Raw genomic sequence first — 20,944 nt, 5'->3', positions numbered from 1 at the left:
CGTGAGCTGGGGTGTAGGTCACAGACACGGCTCGGATCCTGCGTTGCTGTGGCTCCGGCGTAAGCTGGCAGCTACAGCTCCGATTAGACCCCTAGCCTGGGAACCTCCATATGCCATGAGAGCGGCCCAAGAAATGGCAGAAAAAAAAAATCCTGTTGATAAATCCTATTACACTAATATATGAATTCCCTTGTGTATGATGAGTCACTTTTTTTTTTTTTTTTTTACTGATTTCAAAGTTCTCTCTTTGTCTTTGACTCTGACAATTTAACTATAACATGTCTTGGTATAGACTAGATTGGGTTCAGTCTTTTTGGTGGCTCTTGAGCTTCATGAATTCCATTTCTCTATGCAAGTTTGGGACACTTTCAGCCACTATTTAAATAAAAATTCTCTCCCTTTCTCTTTCTCTTCTCCTGGAATTTTGATAATGCAAATATTGTTTCATGTGATGCTCTTCCTTCTTTTTAAAATTATTTTTTTGTCCCTCTGACTGAATAATTTTAAATGACTTGTCTTCAAATTCACTACTTCTTTTTTCTGTTTGGAATATGTTGCTGAAGTTCACTATTGAAAATTTTAGTGCAGTGATGTTATTCTTTAGCTCCAGAATTTCTGCTTCGTTTTTTCTTAGTGTTTCTGTTTCTTTGACATTTTGTTTGTGTATTTTTTATTCAGTTTTTAAAAAAAAACTGGTGTCTTCTCTTTTAGTTTCCAAACTTCTGTATTTTGAGAAGTTTCCAAACTTCTTATTTTGAGTTCTCCATCAGGCTATATGTAGATATCCATTCCTTTAGGTTTAGTTACTGGGAATTTATTGGTTCCCTTTGGTGCTGCTACATGAATCTGATTCTTTATGATCCTTATATTCTTGCATTAGTGTCTTCACATTTGAGGAAGTAGTCACTTCAAGTCAGTAGACCTTGGCTTGGGAAGGAAAATCATCCATCAGTAAGCTCAGCCTGGGATTCTGGGAAGGCCACTTCTTGGCATATGTGGACAGGTAAGGCAAGCCAATGCTCTGAAATTGAGTGAGATCACTCTGTGTCAGGGGCAAGTGTTGGCTGGGCCTTATAGTCAGGCAGGGCTGCAAGCTTGGCTCACTGACTGGGTGGGGCTGGTGGAGGATTCTTTGTTCTAGCACTGTTGTTGTAAGGGCCCTGGTTGGGCAAGTTTGCTGTTGGAAGGACAGGGATCCTGTCAAGACAGTAGTACCAGATGCTCTGGGCCTATGTATTTTTTCCTTGTTCCTATTTGTTCAGGTGGTATGCTAATACCAATTCCTTCAGTATCCATGTAAGATAAGAGAGAAGTGGGCCTCTCAGATAATAACCTGAAACACTGGGGAAGTTGGACATATGTCTTAGTTTCTTTTTCCCCAGGTGGAAAATTCATAGGCCAAGGAGATCCTTCTCAGTATGTTGCTATTCCAGCTCAGGGAAGGGGTGATATGTACAAAGTGAAATGTTTAACCCTTTTTTGATGTGATTATCTGATGTGTGCTCCACTGGCTTACTAAGGCATTATCCCTGACATTTTCATTTGTGTATAGTTGTGAAATTATTTTTCCGTGAGGGGACTAGGGCTAAGGATGCCTATTTTTGCCATCTTGACAATATTACCTTAGATTAGCCTTCAGTCTTAAAATAAAAATCTATGCTGATAATAAATACACTTGTGGTCTGTTATGTAACCAGCCAACTTTGAAAGAATAGAGACTTTCAAATGCTGACAAGAACTAAAACAATACATGAGACACGAACTACCAGTGTATTAGAGTCATTGAAAATTCTCTAACAGATTTATATTATTGATTGTATAACTCATACTGGAAAAAAAGAATCTTTTTTAAGAAAGAATTTTCATTCCAAGCTTTGAAAAAATCTACTAAATTTTAGACAGGAAAAATTAAATATCTATTTCTTCTATCCAGAAATTGCTATTCATAATTTCAGAAATATCTAGCTCTATAAGAATTAGAAAATTGTAAGTCAAGGGTAAATAAGAATACCATGGTAGAATGGAAATTACATTATGAGAATATTTTTATCCCAGTTTTATGCTTGGATAGCTTTTTCATGCCATTGACAAACTCCTTCAAATAGAAAGAATATGCTAAATATTTTGGAATCTCACAAAAAGTATATAGGACTAAATAATTCAGGAACTAATATAAACATGTGTTGTTTGAAAAATATAGTTTTAGGTAGCACTTAAGGAAGCCATTTAAAGCCAAACTCACCTGCAATAGGATGTCAAATGGACTTTTTCAAGCTTAAAAATTTAGACGGTATTAAATATTTTTAGTAGTGTTGAGTATAATATTTAACTGGCCAGACCTGTTTCCATTGGCTACAACTGATGCTCAAACAGTGGAAAACAACATACTAAATTAAATGATCTCAACGTTTGGAATTCTCTATATTTGTAGTAATTTAGGAGTTTTGTAATATTATCCAAATACTCAAAATTTGCCTATTCTTTATTGCCTCTGGTTCCTGAACATTTGGAATGAATGAATCATACCCTAAAAATTTATTTGGCTAAATTATATCAAACCACTCAAACATCCAGTGGCCCAAAGCCTTACCATTAGTTTCATTAAAAATTAGATTAACTCCCTCTAGTAAGAAAGGTATTTCTCAAATTGAATTTGAAAATATTTGAATTTAGGGTTTAAGCCTAACCTATTATCTAATAAATAAAAAGCAGTCATGAGTATACATATCACGGGCTTCCCATTTGTGGGCTTCCCTGTACCAATTTTGCCATCATGTGGTCAGATGCTGGAAAAATCCCTCTGAGGAGGTTTGTCATCAATTTTGAGCAGGAGACCTGGTATGTATGAAATTATTCCAATATCAGACTGATATTCATCACACCAGACAGAATCTTGCCAGTGTTTTTAATAATTCACACTACTATTAAGGTGAAGAGGAAACCCAAGAGGACGCACGCTTCTCTTGTGAGACCAACATCTATGACTGAATGGACTACGATTCCCATTAGTAACCTTAAGATTAAATGCTCTAGAGAGTAACTTAAAATAATATGCTGGCTGCAGAGAAAGCTTCTCTAATGATCAGACAGTTGCAGCGACAGATTGCTTTGTTACTTCATAATTATTTTGACCATTATAATTTTGTTACTTACTCTATTTCATATGAGTTGAACATGAAGCTTATAGTAAAATAATTTCTTCCTTTAAAATTAGTATCTTAATGCCAAGGGATCGAGTTGACTACAAATGTTCTGAATATGGAACAAGGACTCAAGAAGTACCTATTTTTTCATAATACTTAAGACTCACCAACTGGATTGTTTAAATTTAGAAGAAATGAAAAATGTCAAGTCCCCAGACTAATCAATTTTACCCAAATAATCTTAAATATGACCTTTTGTGTTATTGAATATACTAAATGGAAGACAATTTTAACCAATCAAACTTAATACAAGTACATTCAAATAGAAAGTTCCTAAACAATAACACAAAACTCCAACTGATCTCTATTTTTTATAGCCATTATAGTCCAGTTTAACAAAACTGAAATGAATATACAATGAAGAAGAAATATCCTAGCCCAAATCATAAAGGATATTTCCTTCAAAATTCCTGAAATATATTGTCCAGTAAAAATTAGCCTACTCTGTTTAAACCTCAGGAGTCTTGGAGTTCCCGTCGTGGCGCAGTGGTTAACGAATCCGACTAGGAACCATGAGGTTGCGGGTTCGGTCCCTGCCCTTGCTCAGTGGGTTAATGATCCGGCATTGCCGTGAGCTGTGGTGTAGGTTGCAGACGTGGCTCGGATCCTGCGTTGCTGTGGCTCTGGCGTAGGCCGGTGGCTACAGCTCCGATTCAACCCCTAGCCTGGGAACCTCCATATGCCGCGGGAGCGGCCCAAGAAATAGCAACAACAACAACAATAACAACAACAAAAGACAAACATAAAATAAAATAAAATAAAGTGAAGAATATTTAAAAAAAAAAAAAAAACTCAGGAGTCTCCAATCCTCATACTTAAGGTTTTCCAGATCATTAAATGGACCATATCCTTAAATGTTCTTGCTGCTAATTTGAGTCAATTCAATTCTACTTGTGTGGAATAGGCTTTATCATTGTTAAACATTTTTACAATAGGATTAAAACAGTGTCATGATTAAACTAAAAGAGATATATTAATACCATATTTATAAGTAAAGAGAAGCTGGGACTACAATTGCAAACCCTATTGATATAAAAATACTAACAAACATACTAGTGCCTTTGGACAATTGCAGAAATATGTAATTCAGATGCAAACAGGGTGGAATCAAAACCTGACAGAATATAGCACTAGAGAAAAGTAAAAGTGGAATTGAGAAAAAAAAAATTGGAATTGGACATTGAGGAATGAAACCCTGCTGCAAAAAAGGTAGCTAAATATTTTTCACAAGCCTTCACTTCTATAATTGAACTAGTTATTCAACGACTGCAGTATACACTTATTAGTACTGGAATACAAGATTGCACCTACTTAAGGCAACAATTAGATGCCGGGCATGTTACTATCTATGGAGAGATTAATGTTGTGAAAAGATTAATCATATTATGGACAGAAGAGCTGAAAATTGTCAGTTGCAGCTCAAAACTTCTGAAAACAAAACTAATAAAACTAACTCACTAAAGGGCATGTGTTTTCACCTACACATATGTGAAACTAATATGTTAGATGGTGCCTGTCCTTCAAAGAGATAGATTTGAATTGAGTCAAAGGAACCTTAAGAAAAATGTGTATCTAAACCAATCTATGTGCTTATAAGTGAAAAAACAAATATTCATTCATTAAGTTTTAATGATTTATAATTCCTAATAATAGTGTTGCATATTTGGGTTCTATTCTTGGCTCTTTTTCTTTCTTTATGGATTACAGGTAAATATACTGCTAAGAGTTAAACCTTCACATTAAGTGGAATGTGGTAGCCTTAGTCATAAATTTATTCAAAATAGGTCAACAGACTAGAGAAGTTTCACCCCAAAGCAGTTAGGTTTATTTATTTGGTCAACATTAATATTGATACAAGTTTTCTTATTGATTGCCAGTATACTTAATGTAATCTTATGACAAAAATATTTGCTTATTATTTGAATTAGGTATTATTAAAATTAATAAAATTTTGATTAACTGGTATCTAGATCTAGATCAATGTCTAATAATCATCTAGGTATCTAAAAATGACTGGAGCAATATCTCTATAATATTGAATGGGTCATTGGATAAATTTTAATAAATGAAATATTCTTCCAACATAGATTAAAATGAGACTCAGTAATTTTCTATTATTATTAAATCTAAAGTTTATTATATTAATGAAAAAACTAGTATATGATTTTCAGTGTGTTAGTATCACATTAATGAGTTATTTTCAGTATAATAATGTATATGCTATGAATGATGGAGGCTGCCTGAAAACGAATACTATTCCAAGTAGCTTGATACTTGATTTGCAAATCCTGAACTTCATGTGGCTAAAGGGGTGTCATTTTAGGAGAGTTCATATGCAAAAGACAATGTCAAATGTTACTGGTATGGCACTTTTTATATATAAAATGGATGATCATTGAATGCTCTTGTGTTTTCCTGACAGCTTCTGAGTAGTTCTCCAAAGAAACCTATGTTCTGTGTTATTCTACTGTACGGTTATAAATAGTCTACAGTCTCCATAATGCATCATTTTCTGAGTATAAACTGTATTATTCCATTAAGGAAAAGCAATAAAGAGCCATGTTCCATGAGAGATTTAAGTTTTAATACCTGTCCTACTCCTGTGTACTTAAATAATGAGTACAGAGGAAGATCACAATTTGGCCTGCAGCCTTGGAGAATTAATGTGAGTCAGGTGTATACCACTTAATATGTCTAAATGCCAGCCCAAATTGCTACAATAATTGGCTGGTACGTATATTCAGGTTCAAGTGTCCACGTGCATGTGGAGTGTCATGGTGTGGGTCAGTGATGATAACTTATTGTCCTGAGGTGAAATGATGACCTGAAAATCATAACCAATAGAATTTTGATGGAGATAAACCTAGCTGACAATACAGGGAAATATATATGGAATCATTATTTCCTCTATAGGCATTTTATTTGTGGCTTGAGACAATAATATCTTAAAAGAAAGTCATAGGAATCAAACCTGTATATGCTCTCAAAAGTAAAAAAAAAAAAAAAAGCAATCATCCTGTAAACTTTGTTTCAGAGATTTACAATTTTTAATAGTAAAGTACATAGAGGGCTTAATCCACTGCTTTTCTCTCAATGTGGCTCTGAGTAAGACATTCAACCAAGGGATGCAAAACTGCATTGATGATTAGTGTCTAGTTTGCCATGGTGATAGTTATACTCCAAATAGAACACTGATGATTGGTTAAGATGCACTCCAAAGGCAAAAAGGTTTAAGCAGAAGGTAAATGCAACAGGAAAATGGAATTTTCTGTTGAATAAGTGACCAACCTACTTGATGTAAACTTATAAGTAAAAGTTTTATATTAATATGAAATTAACAATATTGAAGTTGAGAAATTTAGATTCACTGGTCTGCAATGCACTGCTTAAGATAATTCAACAAACATGATGAAATGCAATACCTTTTTAAATTGCACCCCCAAAAATCAAATACCTGGGAATATACCTGACCAAGGAGGTAAAGGACTTAATATGCTGAGAACTATAAAACATTAATCAAGGAAATTAAAGAAGTAAAGAAATGGAAAGATATTCCATGCTCCTGGGTTGGAAAAATTAATATTGTAAAAATGGCCATACTACCCAAAGCAATCTACAGATTCAATGCAATCCCTATCAAATTACTGATGAGATTTTTCACAGAACTAGATCAAACAATCCAAAACTTTATATGGAAGCACAAAAGACCCAGAATTGCCAAAGAAATTCTGAAGAACAAAAACCAAGCAGGAGGCATCTCTCTCCCAGACTTCAGGCAATATTACAAAACCACAGTAATCGAGAATGATATTTTTATAATTTTAGGGCATTCTAAAAGTCACTTTGGGCTACTTTGAAACACTAAAGTATCTCCCATATCTGAAGGAAAATGCCATTAAAAAGAGGATTTGAAATTCAGCAGTTGTACTGTTAAGGAACTAAAATTTTAAACTTAAAATTTAAAAACATTCAAAATTACAGGTCATGATATGTACCAAATGCATCATATAATAAAGAATATGATACAAATGATGCCAGAAGATTCTAATTTATATGTGAATAGGCTAGTGGTGTGGAATTAGAAATATTTACTCTTTATTTCAAATGAGTGTCTGACCAACTTGAAGAAATTCTCATGGGAAAATACAATATTTTTGAATGAAAATGAATAGAAATAATATGATAGATTTTTTACCTCTGGATCCCACTCTGTAGTGTGGCTTTCTCTGAGTGTATAAAAGACACATTTACATAGATTATTGAATTTTATTTTTTGTGTAGATTTCAAGTTGATAAGATATTTAAGAGGACATTCAATATAACAGGGATTACTATCCATGTTCAAAAAGGCTCTATATTAATTTTAAATTATATACTAAAATATCGCAGTTACAAGTGTATCTGATTTGTGATCAAAAACTTATGTGGCTTTGGAGTTCCTGTTGTGGCTCAGCAGTTAATGAACCCGACTAGTATCCATGAGGATGCGTGTTCGATCCCTTGCCTTGCTCAGTAGGTTAACGATTAGGCATTGCCAGGAGATGTGGTGTAGATCACAAATGCAGCTCAGATCCCAGCTGTGGCCGGCAGCTACAGCTCCATTTGGACCCCAGCCTGCGAACCTCCATATGCCATGTTTGCAGCCCTAAAAATACAAATATATATATATGGCTTTAAGAATAAGATTTTAGGCGGTTCATATGCAATGAAAAAATGCAGAGATACCAACATAAAGTAGCTATTAATAGAATAAATTGATCAATGTAATGATCTCATTATTGCAAACAACTGAAGGCATGCAGAAGTTTTTGAAAAATGTATAACTGTTTTACTTCTCCAAGAAAAAAAAAGGTAAATGAAACTATTAAAAAAGTCGAAATTAACCATAATTATCACTAAGAAAAGAAGCAATAAGATTCATGACAGAAATATGAAGATATTCACTTTGAAATCTGTCTTAAAATGAGAAAATAAGTAATGAAAAGAATGAAAAATTATTCAGATGCCGAAAATACCGAAAAAAGTATTGAGTTGAATTCTACCAAAATATTATTAAATAAATGTTCACCATATTGTTAATTTTAAAATATCTAGGGGTTGGCATGCTGAAGACAAAAAGAAATGACATATGATAATGCAATAACTGGCTGTGCAATTAAAATGTATATTATTTTATGGGAGTTTCCGTCCTGGCTCAGTGGTTAATGAACTCGGCTAGTAACCATGAGGTTGCGGGTTCAATCCTTGGTCTCATTCAGTGGGTTATGAATCCAGCGTTGCCATGAGCTGTGGTGTAGTTTGCAGACATGGCTCGGATCCCACATTGCTGTGGCTCTGGCATAGGCCAGCGGCTACAGCTCTGATTCGACCCCTAGCCTGAGAACCTCCATGTACTGCAGGTGAAGCCCTCAAAAGGTAAAAAAAAAAAAAAAAAAAAAAAGTATATTATTTTAAAGAGATGGTGACCTGAAAATCATGCCAAATAGGACTATGCTGAAGCCCAATGGAAGAGGCAGTCCAGGGGCAGGAGGCCAGGAAATTTTCTGCCTCATCTAGAACCATGGGATTTGGGCATAGAGGAACCCTATATCTGCAGGACAGCTTTTACAATTCTGCTGTGACCATGGGCTTCTATGTGGCCAGGACATGTACATGTTGTCGGCTTTTACTTTGATCCCAATTTCCCTGCCCCAGAGGCCATTTGCAGGGCCTTCCCTTGCTCTTTCTCTTGGGGTTGTGTGTTTTGGTAAGATGCTTAAGCCAAGGTTTCACCATGGCCTGAAGAATTACAGGTGAATGAATATCTTTGGCCTTTTACCCAAGCCCCAGAGGATATTAGACTATGGGAGAGACATTCTCACCTTAATACAAAGGAAAGAGACCTTTCAAGACCCTCAATACCAAAGAAAGGCTGATCTCTATTACAGTGCCATCACTAACCAGATATGATCTCAGGCAAGAAAAAGAATGTTGATAGATCTAAATTCTAATTAAATTGGCAATGGAGGCAATATTTCCTCCCCTTGCCCCTTGGGAAATTTCTCCAAGGGTCTCTGAACACCCTGAGACTGATAAGGCTGATGTACTGAAGGAATGGCCACCTCCGTTGTGGCCTGGCAGTCTCCCAAGAACCTTGAGTTGGGAAGGATCAAGCTGCAGGCCTGCAAATGGTGAGATGCAAGAATTAATTCAGGCACCAGGTCTTAGATGAGAGGTGCTCCTGGCTATTCAGAAAGGTGAAGGGCAGCCTCTGAGCATCCATAAGGCTTAGACAGGTCAGTTTCAGGGATCCTGGTCTCTTGGTGATGCCAGTGGTTCCTGATGGGCACTTTGATGGGTTTGGACCCCTTGTGCTTCATTTGGGATTCTTCCCCCCCTGGAGAAACAACCTTTAAAAATGGCACTTTCCAGAGGAGAAAACACTTCTTTAAAACACTTACTTTTAAAAAAAAGCACTGTAGAGTCCTTTGGAGTAATGCTTTATCATGTCCATCAAGATGGAGATGCCGAGTTTGCCTGAAGTAGATGGGTAGACCTAAAGGGTGTACAAAGGAGGGAGGAGTAGAATAGTTGGTGTTTGTGGCCCATGGGAAGACCCATGTTCCAGACCTAAAAGTCTTATGCAGGGTTTTCCCTCATGACTGATGGAGTGACCAAGAGTGGTCAGGCTTTGCTGTTTCCTCAAGCATGGATTATATGGGTCTTCTCAGGCGTGTTTTTTGCCTGTCCCTGAGAAAGAGGTGACCACAATGACCCATTGATCCCAATTACATGCACAGACCAGAAGGAATGTCTCTGGTCTTCAAGACACCTACAGAGTGTTTGGTCAGCTGAGAAGCCTGCACCCAATCCTTCTGCTTGGTGGACAACCAATTCACCTCTACATTCTCTTTGGAGTTGTTTATTGATGCACAACTTCTTCATGTACTGACACATTATTCATGGCCTCAAATATCCACTCCACCATTCCTGCACATATTCTTTTGTGTCCCGCTAGTATGTATGTAAATAGAAAGGGAGAAAAGAAAAATAGGAAAAAAGAAGGAAGGGAGAGAGGAAGGGGGACAGTTCAGTAGGCAGGTATGGATTTCCCTTTAGTGTTTATATCCCTGTGTATAACTGTACTTGTTTTATGTTCCTAAATGTATCCTCACTGATATGTCTGTGTCATCACTGGATTCATGAAGGCATAGCACTCACGATCCAACATCCTTCAAAAGATGGACTAGGAGTGGAGGTGTGACTCCACTCTATCCAGAAAACATCCCCTTGAGGAAGATCTGAATTTGGCCTACTGCCCCTGAAGCAATCCATACTGCTTCATCCAGCACCTAGAATAAACAGAAAAAAGTTTCTTTTGGGTATCCTCATTTTTAGAAAGCCATGTGAGGTAAGCATACTCGGGTGCCAGTTCTGGGATGTGTGGAGAGTGCCTTATTTGGGTTGATAAAGATATCTCATATTGGCATAGAGATGATGACCCAAAAACCAATGGTATTATACTGGGGCCAAATAAAGGTGACAATCCAGGGTAGCAGGTGTAGGATCATTCTGCTTCTTGTAGAGAAATGGGATTCAGGCATGGAGGCATGCTATCCCTGGAGAACAGCCCTTGGAACTCCAACATGAGGATGGGGTTCCACGTGGCAAGAACATGATCATGTTTTATTCTGTGTTCCTGATACCAAGTTCCCTGGCCCGGAGTCTGTATGTGGGGCCTTTTCTTAGCTCTCTTTCTTGGAATTGTGTCTTTCAGCAAGACTTTCAATCAAGGTATTCACCACTGCCTGAAGAAATCCAGGTGAGTGAATATTTTGCTCTTAGACAAAGGTCCCAAAGGACATTGGACTATGGGGGAAGCCTGCCTTATCTCTGTAAAGAGGAGGGGCTCCTTGCAGGTCCCTCAATCACAAAGGAGGGCTAATATCTCCTACAGTGTCATCACAAATGGGAGAGAATCTTGGGCACTGAAATGCCTGTCATGAGAGCAGAAATCTAATCAGATTGTAAATGGAGGCAATACTTTCTACTGTTTCTCTATGGAGAACATTAGCAAGGGTCTCTGTAATCTTTGGGGCTGATGAGGCTGATGCCCAAAATGGTCAGCCACCTTGGGTGTGTGCCTTGACATTCCCCAAGGAACTAGGGCATAAAAACATTATACCCCAGGCCCAGAGATGGTGAGATGCAGGCATCAACCTGGCATAGAGTTTTAGCTGGAAGCTGCTGTTAGCTATTGAGAGAGCTGAAGGGTATCCCCTTAGCATCCATAGGACTTGGCCAGGATAGTTTCAGGGCTACTGGACTCTTGATAATACAAATGTTACCAGTGGGCTTTTTGATGTATTTTGCTAAGTCTTGTTGGTCCCTTTGCAATCATGTGGCAAACTTCCTCTCCAGAAGGCACTCTCTTCAGCGAGGGCACCCAACAGAGGAGAAACCTGTACTGCGTGTATTGTACCAAAAGGCTGTGGAGAGCCATTGGTAGCTATGATGTATCATCTCCATGAAAAACCTCTGTTTACTGGAAGTAGAGGGGTGGCTTCAGGAGGTGGACAGAGGAATGAGATGTAGCCTTGACATTGTTTGGGAATAGAGGGCAGTACATAGGTGGAAGTGCAGAACGAATGGATTTGGCCCTTGTTCCTGGCCTAAACCTCCTCTTGGACTTTGCCTGATTGACCCACGGATAACACATGAGCAGATGGTCTCTAGATAAATGATTCATGGAGCTTGATTCCAAATCACAGCCAACTTTTCTGTGAGTTTCCAGGCCCAATCACATTTGTCCCTGATACCTGGCAGTGAATATGATAGAGCCCACTCTAAAGTCACACATTCCCAAAGAAACCACCACAGTGTTTGGTCACCCAAGGGACCTCACAAAAGAATGTCAGATGAGTGGAAAACAAATTACGTTTGCCTTCCCACTGGAGACATCTATGGGTATAACATGTTTCCATACACTAATATGTTATTTGTGACCTCAATGATTTGCTCTTCCAAGCTAACACATATTTAATAGTAATTAAGTACATAGGAAAGGAGAAGCAAGGTGGGAGAAAGGTAGAGAGGAATGTAAAAATTTCACTATGCAAGTAGGCATTTCAGGTAGGTGTTTCTCTCTCCATGTATAGACAGGTTGTTCAATCTGGTTGTTCTGTGATAATTTTGTCAGCATATTGTAGCTCTTCACTGATTGCGGGTAGGTATAGCCTCCATGAGCATGATACCTCAAGAAATGGACTTGTCTTCACAGCTGTCCAAACCACCTCTAGGAAGAGCTTGCCCCTTAAAGCAAGATCTGAAATGGGCTTGCTGTCTGTGGGGCAATCCACGGACAATCAGCCTTCATCCTGCACAAGAAAATGACGTAAACATAGGACCTGTGGGTTATACACACTGGAGAGAAGCTCATGAAGTAAGGTTCCTAAGGTGCCAGTTTCTGGATGCTGGCCAAGTGCCTTGATAGGGTCAGTGCTGAGAACTCATTATGACATGAAGAGAGGTAATTACTTAAAATCATGCTCAATAGGAATACACTGAGGGCCAATGGAGGTGGCAGTCCAAAAGCAGGAGGTAAGAGGATCTATCTTCCCTTTTTATAACTATGGGGTTTGGGCATGGAAGCACCCCATCCCTGAAAAACAGCCTTAGTGGCTCTAGCATGGCTTCCACATGACCAGGACAAGGACATGCCTCTGGTTTGGGCTTTTCTTCAGCTCCCCAAAGCCCAAGCCCAAAGGTTGTCAGCAAGGTTTCCCTTAGCTCCTTCTCTTAGGATCATGTTTTTCAGTCTGACAGTCAAGACAAGGTTTCACCATGTCCTGAAGCATTCCAGGTGAGTGAATATCTTTGGTCTCTGATACAAGTCCCAGCTTGGGCAGGTGGTGCTGGCTCTAAGGAGAGAGGAAGGGCAAGCCCAAAGAGCCATTGAGGCTTGAGTGGGATCTTGGGTTGAACCCCTCCTGGCAAGAGCACATTTCTGAGTATAGGTTCAAAAGAAGGCTGAGGGAGAGCTGTTCAGCCATGGTGTCATCTCCAAGGAGGGGCAATGGCAGCCCCCAGTCGAGGCAAGGCCCCAGGCTCTGGATCCAAGTCTGAGAAGAGGCAGAGGTTGTGTTCAAGGGCTCTGTAGTGCAGATCAGGGGTAGTAGGAAGCCCACACCAAGGCATTTGGCCCTTGCCCCCAGCCTGAAACTTTCCCAAGAGGACTTATCAGATCATCTCTGGGAGAAAGGCTAGGTGTATCACCCTTCTCTGCTCCTCGAAGTAGAGATCCCAAAGGCTTTCCCAGCTGCCTTCACTCTCTCTCTCTCTGCCCCAGAAAGTGTCCAAGCCCCACATCCCACCAACACTCCCAGGCAGGCAGCAACCAGGATGTAATCCCTAGGAATCTCTTCTTTTCCCCAGCCAGCTCCTTAGGGATTGGTCAGCCAGGATGCCTTTGCATTAGGCCTATGCAGGGGAGACCCACAATGGTCTACTGCTTTCTCTGGGGGTGTCCTGTCTTGATGACCTGAGTCTTCATGCACTGATACCTTTATTCATACCCTCTTTCATCCACGGCTCCTGGCATATACAACATTTTTTCTTGATCTTAGATGATGGGTAGGAAGGAAGGAAAAAATCCAAGGTTGGAGAGGGTATGGGGGCAGGAGGTGAGAGAAGGTGATAGAGCCATAGAGAGTACTTGATGTATTCCAGGCCAATTTAGCCATCTCTGTGGTCAGGTGCCCATTACCATTTGGGGGCATGGGGGTTCCTGGATGTATTTTGTCTGTCATTGGCTTCTTTTAGCTCTCTCTGGGGTGCAGGAAGGTGGAGCCTATAGGACACAACCACCTCTCAGTGGATGGACTTTGGGTTCTCACCTCTGTCCTTTGCTCCTCTAAGCACAACTCTTCCCCTAGACGAAGATCTGAATGGGACCTGTGAGTCAACCTTGGTTCAGCACAAGAAAAGACAGGAACTTGTATTCTGTGGTTTATCCTCATTGGCAGGAACCATGTGAGTTAAGTGTCCTCAGATGCCACATCCCAGTTGCCTGCTGAGTGCCTTGCTTGGGTTGATGATGAGAACTCATATTGACACGAAGAGAGATGATGACTTAAAAATCATGCCCAATAGGATTACGCTGAGGCCAGATGGAGGCAAAAGACCAGGGCCAGGAGGCATGGGTGTCCTTCCAACCCTTTTAAAGCCCCATAATTTGGGCATGGAAGCACACCTATCCATGTACCAAAGCCCTTGATGCTCAAGTGGGAATTGGGCTGAACCGCAGCCTTGACATGCCCCAGGTTTTGGTTTTTCTGCAATCCCCAGCTGACCAGGCAAGGAGCCACATTTTGGGGCCTGCCTTTAGCTCTTGCTCCTGGGCTCATGTCTTCAGTCGGACCCTCAAGCCAAGATTCCACCAGGGCATGAATCTTTCCAGGTGAGTGGCAATCTTTGGCTTCAGATCCAGTTCCTTGGGGTCCTGGGACCAAGTTGAGGCCAGGCTCTACTCAGTGAAGAGGAGAGGGAGGGGTCCCGGCATGTCCATAGATCCCATAGGAAGGCTGAAGATTCCAGTGGTAACTTCTCGCTTGACATAGGCATGCTGGACCTGAGGAGTCAGGGCTTGGAATGGAAATCCTGTCTGATGGTCCTGAGAGATCAGGGTTCCCACACTGACTCTCTGGAGAACAGTGCCAAAGTCTCTGTACACTTTGAGGCTGAAAAGGCTGATGTCCTACACTAGTGAAGGCCACATGGTGTTGTGCTTTGAGGTCCCAGAGGGACCTTGGTTCAGTAAGTATCATGGAGCTGGCCTAGGAGGGTGTGATGAAGGTGTCCATGTATCCAGCAGGGGGAGATGCTGCTGGCAATGTATAGAGCTGAAGGGCCAGCCCAGGGCAGTCACACAATGTGGCTAGGGCTGCCTCAAGGATGGTGTGATTTGGGAGATGCTCCAGGTGCCCGAATTGTTCTTGGACAGCATGTGTTTGAGAGAAGGGTACCCATCCCTGATCAGGTGGCCTGCTGGCCCTCTGGGAGGACACAGCCTTCCCAGAAAGCCCCCTCCTGGCAAGAGCACATTTCTGAGTGTAAGTTCAAAAGAAGACTGGGGAAGAGCTGCCCAGACATGGCGTCATCTCCAAGGAGGGGCATGGGTGGCCCCCAGTCAAGGGCAGGCCCCAGGCTCTGGACCCAAGTATGAGGATAGGGAGAGTTTGTGTTGCAGGGTGCCATTGTGCAGGTCAGTGGTAGCAGGAAGCCTGCACTGACGGCACTTGGACCTTGCCTCTGGCCTGAACTTTTCCCAAGAGTACTCATCAGATTGTCTCAGGGAGAAAGGCTGGGCATGTCGCCCTTCTCTTCTTCCTGAAGTGGAGATCCCAAAGGCCATCCCAGCTGCCTTCACTCTCTCTCTACTATGACCACGCCCAAGCCCCATTTCCCACCAACACTCCCTGGTGGGCAGCGACCAAGACGAAATTCCTAGGAATCTCTTCTTTTCCCCAGGCAGCTCTTAGGGATTGGTCGGCCAGGAGGCCTTTGTGTCAGGCCTACTGCCAGGCAGACCAACAATGGTCTATGCTTTCTCTCTGGTGGCATCCTCTCTTGATGACCCAATTCTTCATGTGCCAATGCCTTTTTTTCATGGCCTTTTTCATCCAGTGCTTCAGGTATCCATGACATTTTTTCTTGATCTTAGATGATGGGTGGAAAGGAAGGAAGGGAGAAATGCATAGTTGGAGAGAATATAAGGGTGGAAGTTGAGAGAAGGTGCTAGAGCTGTAGAGAATTCTTGATGTAGCTATGTATTCCAGGCCAATTTCACCTTCTTCTTGGTTGGGTGCTCAATGCCATTTGGGGTGGGGGTTCCTGGATATATTTTGTCTGTCATTGGCTTCTCTTAGCTCTCTCCAGGGTGTGGGGAGGTGGAGACTGCAGGACACCCCTACTCTTCAGTGGATGGTTCTCACTTCTGTCCTTCACTCCTCTAGGCACAACTCTTCCCCAGGCAAAGATCTGAATGGGACCTGCTGTCTATGGGGAAGGTTGAGTCAGCCTTGGTCCAGCACAAGGAAAAGACAGGAACTTGTGTCCTGTGGCATATCCTCATTGGCAAGAAGCATGTGAGGTAAGCATGCTGCCTCCTGGTTTTCTGCTGAATGCCTTGCTCAGGTCAATGATGAGAACTCATACTGACATGATGAGAGATGATGACTTAAAAATCATGCTCAGGAATTCCCGCTGTGGCACAGTGGTTAACGAATCCAACTGGGAACCATGAGGTTGCGGGTTCGATCTCTGGCCTTGCTCAGTGGGTTAAGGACCCAGCATTGCCATGAGCTGTGGTGAAGGTTGCAGATGCGGCTCGGATCCTGCATTGCTATGGCTCTGGTGTAGGCTGGTGGCTACAGCTTCAATTCAACCCCTAGCTTGGGAACCTCCATATGCTGCAGAAGTGGCCCTAGAAAAGGCAAAAAGACAAAAAAAAAGTCATGCTCAATAGGATTACACTAAGACCTGATGGAGGCGACAGGCCAGGGGCAGGTGGAGGGTGTGTCCTTCTGACCATTTTAAAGCCCCATGATTTGGGCATGGGTGCACACCTATCCCTGGACGTCAGCCCTTGGGGCTTAAGCAGGAAATTGGGCTGAACCGTGGCCAGAACATGCCACAAGTTTTGGCTATTCTTCAACTCCCACCCCCACCCTTAGTGCCAAGACCAAGAGCCAGTCTCCAGGGCCTATCCTTAGCTCTTGCTCCTGGCCTGTGTCTTTCAGTAGGACCCTCAATCCAAGATTCCACCAGGGCCTGAACCCTTCCAGGTGAATGGCAATCTGTCTTCAGAGCCTGTCCCCAATAGATCTAGGACAAGGGGAGGCCAGGCTCTCTTCAGCAAATGGTCTGGGAGGAGAGTGTTCCCAGTGGGTCCCTCAATACTGCAGGAAGCTGATTACTCTGGCAGAAGCTAATCACCCAAGATAAGCATGCCACACATGAGGACTCAGGTCTTGAATTGGAAATCCCATGTAATGCACCTGAGAAGTCAGATATACCCCCCTGACTTCATGGAGAACAGGGCCAAGGGTCTCCCTACGCCTTGAGGTTGAAAAGGCTGATGTCTTCCTCAAGGGAAGACCACAAACAATTGCGTTTTGAGGTCCCACAGGGACCTTAATTCTGGAACTATCATGGAGCACCCTTGGGAGCATGCAGTGCAAGCATCCACGTGTCCCTGATATCCCAACAGGGGGAGATGCTGCTGGCTCTTTATACAGCTGAAGGGCCATCCCAGAGCAGTTGCACAACTTGGCTAGGTCCACTTCAAGGACTGTGTGCTTTGGGAGATGCTGCCAGTGCCTGAATAGTCCTTGGACATGATTCATTTGAGGGCAGGGTGCCCACCCCTGATCAGGTGGCCTGCTAGCCCTCTGGGAGGACATGGCCTTCCTTGAAGGCCCCTTCCCATCTAGAGCACATTTCTGAGTGTAGGTTCAAAAGAAGATGATGGAGAGATGCCCAGCCATGGTGTCCTTTCCACAGAGGGGCACTGGTGGCCCCAGGTGGGGGAGGACACAGGCTATGGACCCAAGTGTTAAGAGAGTCAGTGGTTTTGTTCAAGTCAGCCGTTGGGCAGGTAAGGTGTAGTAGGAAGCTCACACCAATGGCAATTGGCCCTTGTCCCTAGAGGACTCTTTGGATCATCTCAGAGTGAGAGGCGAGGCAGTTCACCCTTCTCTGCTCCCTGAAGTGGAGATCCCAAAGGCTTTCCCAGCTGCCTTCACTCTCTCTCTGCACTGACAATTGTCCAAGACCCATGTCCCACCAACTCTCCCTGGTAGGCAGCGACCAGGATAGAACCCATAAAAATCTCTTTTCCCAGGCAGCTCCTTAGGGATTGGCCAACCAGGACCTTTGTGTCAGACCTTAATGCAGGGCAGATCAATGGTCTTCTGCTTTCTCTGAGGTCATCCTCTCTTGATGACATGGTTCTTCATGCATAGATGCCTTTTATTCGCTGCCTACTTTATCCATTTTCCAGGCATTCATAACTTTTTTCTTTGATCTTAGGTGACTGGTGGGAAAAAATGAAGGAAAGGAGAAAAGCATGGTTGGAGAGAATATGGGGGTGGGATGTGAGATAAGGTGGTAGAGCTCTAGGGAATTCTTGAGGTAGCTATGCATTCCAGTCTGGTGTTGATGTCTCTGTGGTCAGGTATCCATTGCTTTTGGGGGTGAAGGCATTCTTGGATGTATTTCTTCCATTGTTGGCATCAATTAGCTCTCTCTGGGGTACAGGGAGGTGGAGACTGTGGAACACCATGACCCTTTGGGGGATGGACTTTGGGTTCTCACATCAGTCTGATGCTACTCTAGGCACAACACTTCCCCTATATGAAGATCTAAATTGGAACTGATGTCTGTGGGAGATGCTTCTGGCTCTGGATAGAGCTGAAGAGCATCCCAGGGCAGTCACACAATGTGGCTATTTCCACTTGAAGGACTGTGTGCTTTGGGAGAAGCTTCCGGTGCCCAAATGGCCCTTGGACAGCATTTGTTTAATGCCAGGGTGCCCATCCCTGATCAGCTGGCCTTCTTGGAAGGCTCCCTCCTGGCAAGAGCACATTTCTGAGTATAAGTTCAAAAGAAGGCTGTGGGAGAGCTGTCTAGCCATAGCATCATCTCCACAGAGGGGCACTGGTTGCCCCAAGTTGAGGGCAGGTCCAAGGCTCTGGACCCAAGTGTTAGGAGAGGCAGTGGTTGTGTACAAAGGAGCCTGGGCAGGTCAGGTGTAGTAGGAAGCCTGTACTGATGGTACCTGGCCCTTGTCCCTGGCCTTAAGATTTCACTGGAGGATTCCTTGGATCATCTCAGGGTTAAAGGCTGGGCAGGTCACACTTTTCTGCTCCCTGAAGTGGAGATCCCAAAGGCCTTCCCAGCCTCCTTCATTCTGTCTCTCACCTGGCAAGTGTCCAAGCTCCATATCCTACCAACACTCCCAGGAAGGCAGTGGCCAGGATTGAACCCCTAGTGATCTCTTCTTTTTCCCAAGCACCTAGTTATGGATCAGTGGGCCAGGAGGCCTTTGCATCAGGCATTCTGTCTGGCAGACCAACAATTGTCTTCTGCTTTCTCTGGGGGTGTCCTCTCTTGATGACCCAAATCTTCCTGCGCTGACATCTTTTATTCACAGCCTCCTTCAACCACAGGTCCAGGGGTCCACAAATTTTTTTCTTAATATTAGATGATTGGTATGAGGAAGGAAGGAAGAAATGTATTTTTGGAGAGAAACATGGGGGCAGGAGGTGAGAGAAGGTGGTAGAGCTCTAGAGAATTCTGGAGGTATCTATGCATTGCAGGCCAGTGTTGCCACATCATGGTAAGGTGCCAATTACCATTTGGGGGTGGGGGGGTTCTTGGATGGATTTCGTTGGTCGTTGGCTTCTTTTAGTTCTGACTGGAGTGAGGGGAGGTAGAGCCTGTGGGACACCAGGACACCTCAGGTGACAGACTTTGTGTTCTCGCCTCTCTCTGACAATCCTCTAGGCACACCTCTTCCACTTAAAGAAGATGTGAATGTGACCTGCTGTCCAAGGGTCAAGGTGTGTCAGCCTTGGCCCAGCTGACACAAAGAACTCATGTCCTGTGGATCATCCTCATTGGCAGGGAGCACATGAGTTAAGCGTCTTCAGGTGCCAGTTCCTGGTTGCCTGCCAAGTGCCTAGCTCAGGTCGATGATAAGAACTCACATTGATATGAAGAAAGATGATGACTTAAAAATCATCCTCAATAGGATTACACTGAGGCCTGATGGAGGTGGCAGGCCAAGGGCAGGAGGAGGGGGTGTTCTTCTGACCTTTTAGAGCCCCATGATTTGGGCATGGAAGCACGTCTATCCTTGGACATCAGCCCTTGAGGCTCAAGGGGGAACTTGGGCTGAACCGTGGCCAGGACATGCCTCAGGTTTTGGCTTTTCTACAATCCCTCACTGCCCAGGCCAAGAGCCAATCGGCAGGGCCTGCCCTTAGCACTTGCTTCTGGGCTTGTGTCTTTCATTCAGACCCTTGAGCCAATATTCCACCAGGGCCTGAATCTTTCCAGGTGAGTGGCAATATTTTGCCTCGGACCCAGTCCCCAGCAGACCTATGACCAAGGGGAGGCCAGGCTCTCCTCAGTGAGGGGGAGGGGGAGCGGGAGGGCTCACAGCATGTACCTGAGTTCTGCAGGAGGGCTAAATTCTCCAGTGGTAGCTTCTCACCCGAGATAAAATGCCGGACCTGAAGAGCTGGGGCTTGGAGTGGAATTCCTGTTTGATGGATCTCAGAAGTCAGGTTTCCCACAGAACTTCCTGGAGAACAGGGCCACAGGTCTCTGTACACCTTGATGCCCAAAAGGCTGATGTTCTCCTCGAGGGAAGGCCACACGGGGTTTGTGCTTTGTGGTCCAACAGGGACCTTGGTTCAAGAAGTATCATGGAGCTGGACTGGACAAGGTGTGATGCAGACATCCACGTGTCCCTGGTGTCCCACCAGGGGGAGATTCTGCTGGCTCTGAATAGAACTGAAGTGCCACCCAGGCAGTTGCACAATGTGACTAGGTCAGCTTAAAGGACCATGTGCTTTGGGAGATGCTGCCAGTGCCCAGATGGTCCTTGAACAGCATTTGTTTGAGGGTAGGGTGCCCATCCCTGTTCAGGTGGCCTGCTGGCCCTCTAGGCAAGAGCACATTTCTGAGTACAGGTT

At 43.1% G+C, this 20,944-nt stretch overlaps 5 non-coding genes across 5 annotated transcripts; all 5 read left to right on the top strand.

Annotated features, from left to right (window-relative positions):
• Positions 1–5,984: 5,984 nt before the first annotated feature.
• On the top strand, positions 5,985–6,068 carry LOC125121717 (small nucleolar RNA SNORD115). Its single transcript, XR_007133585.1, has one exon. It is a non-coding gene; the product is annotated as a small nucleolar RNA SNORD115 (small nucleolar RNA).
• Positions 6,069–12,674: 6,606 nt separating this feature from the next.
• LOC125121713 (small nucleolar RNA SNORD115) lies at positions 12,675–12,754 on the top strand. Its single transcript, XR_007133582.1, has one exon. It is a non-coding gene; the product is annotated as a small nucleolar RNA SNORD115 (small nucleolar RNA).
• A 1,514-nt stretch (positions 12,755–14,268) lies between these two features.
• Positions 14,269–14,349, top strand: LOC125121712 (small nucleolar RNA SNORD115). Its single transcript, XR_007133581.1, has one exon. It is a non-coding gene; the product is annotated as a small nucleolar RNA SNORD115 (small nucleolar RNA).
• Positions 14,350–16,375: 2,026 nt separating this feature from the next.
• LOC125121715 (small nucleolar RNA SNORD115) lies at positions 16,376–16,454 on the top strand. Its single transcript, XR_007133583.1, has one exon. It is a non-coding gene; the product is annotated as a small nucleolar RNA SNORD115 (small nucleolar RNA).
• Positions 16,455–19,930: 3,476 nt separating this feature from the next.
• Positions 19,931–20,011, top strand: LOC125121711 (small nucleolar RNA SNORD115). The gene has a single exon (XR_007133580.1). It is a non-coding gene; the product is annotated as a small nucleolar RNA SNORD115 (small nucleolar RNA).
• The last annotated feature ends 933 nt before the right edge of the window (positions 20,012–20,944 follow it).

The sequence above is a fragment of the Phacochoerus africanus genome, chromosome 2 (assembly GCF_016906955.1).
Source record: "Phacochoerus africanus isolate WHEZ1 chromosome 2, ROS_Pafr_v1, whole genome shotgun sequence".
Taxonomy (NCBI): domain Eukaryota; kingdom Metazoa; phylum Chordata; class Mammalia; order Artiodactyla; family Suidae; genus Phacochoerus; species Phacochoerus africanus.
Note: the sequence above shows the minus strand (reverse complement) of the source record. Positions and strands in the feature narration are given on the sequence as shown.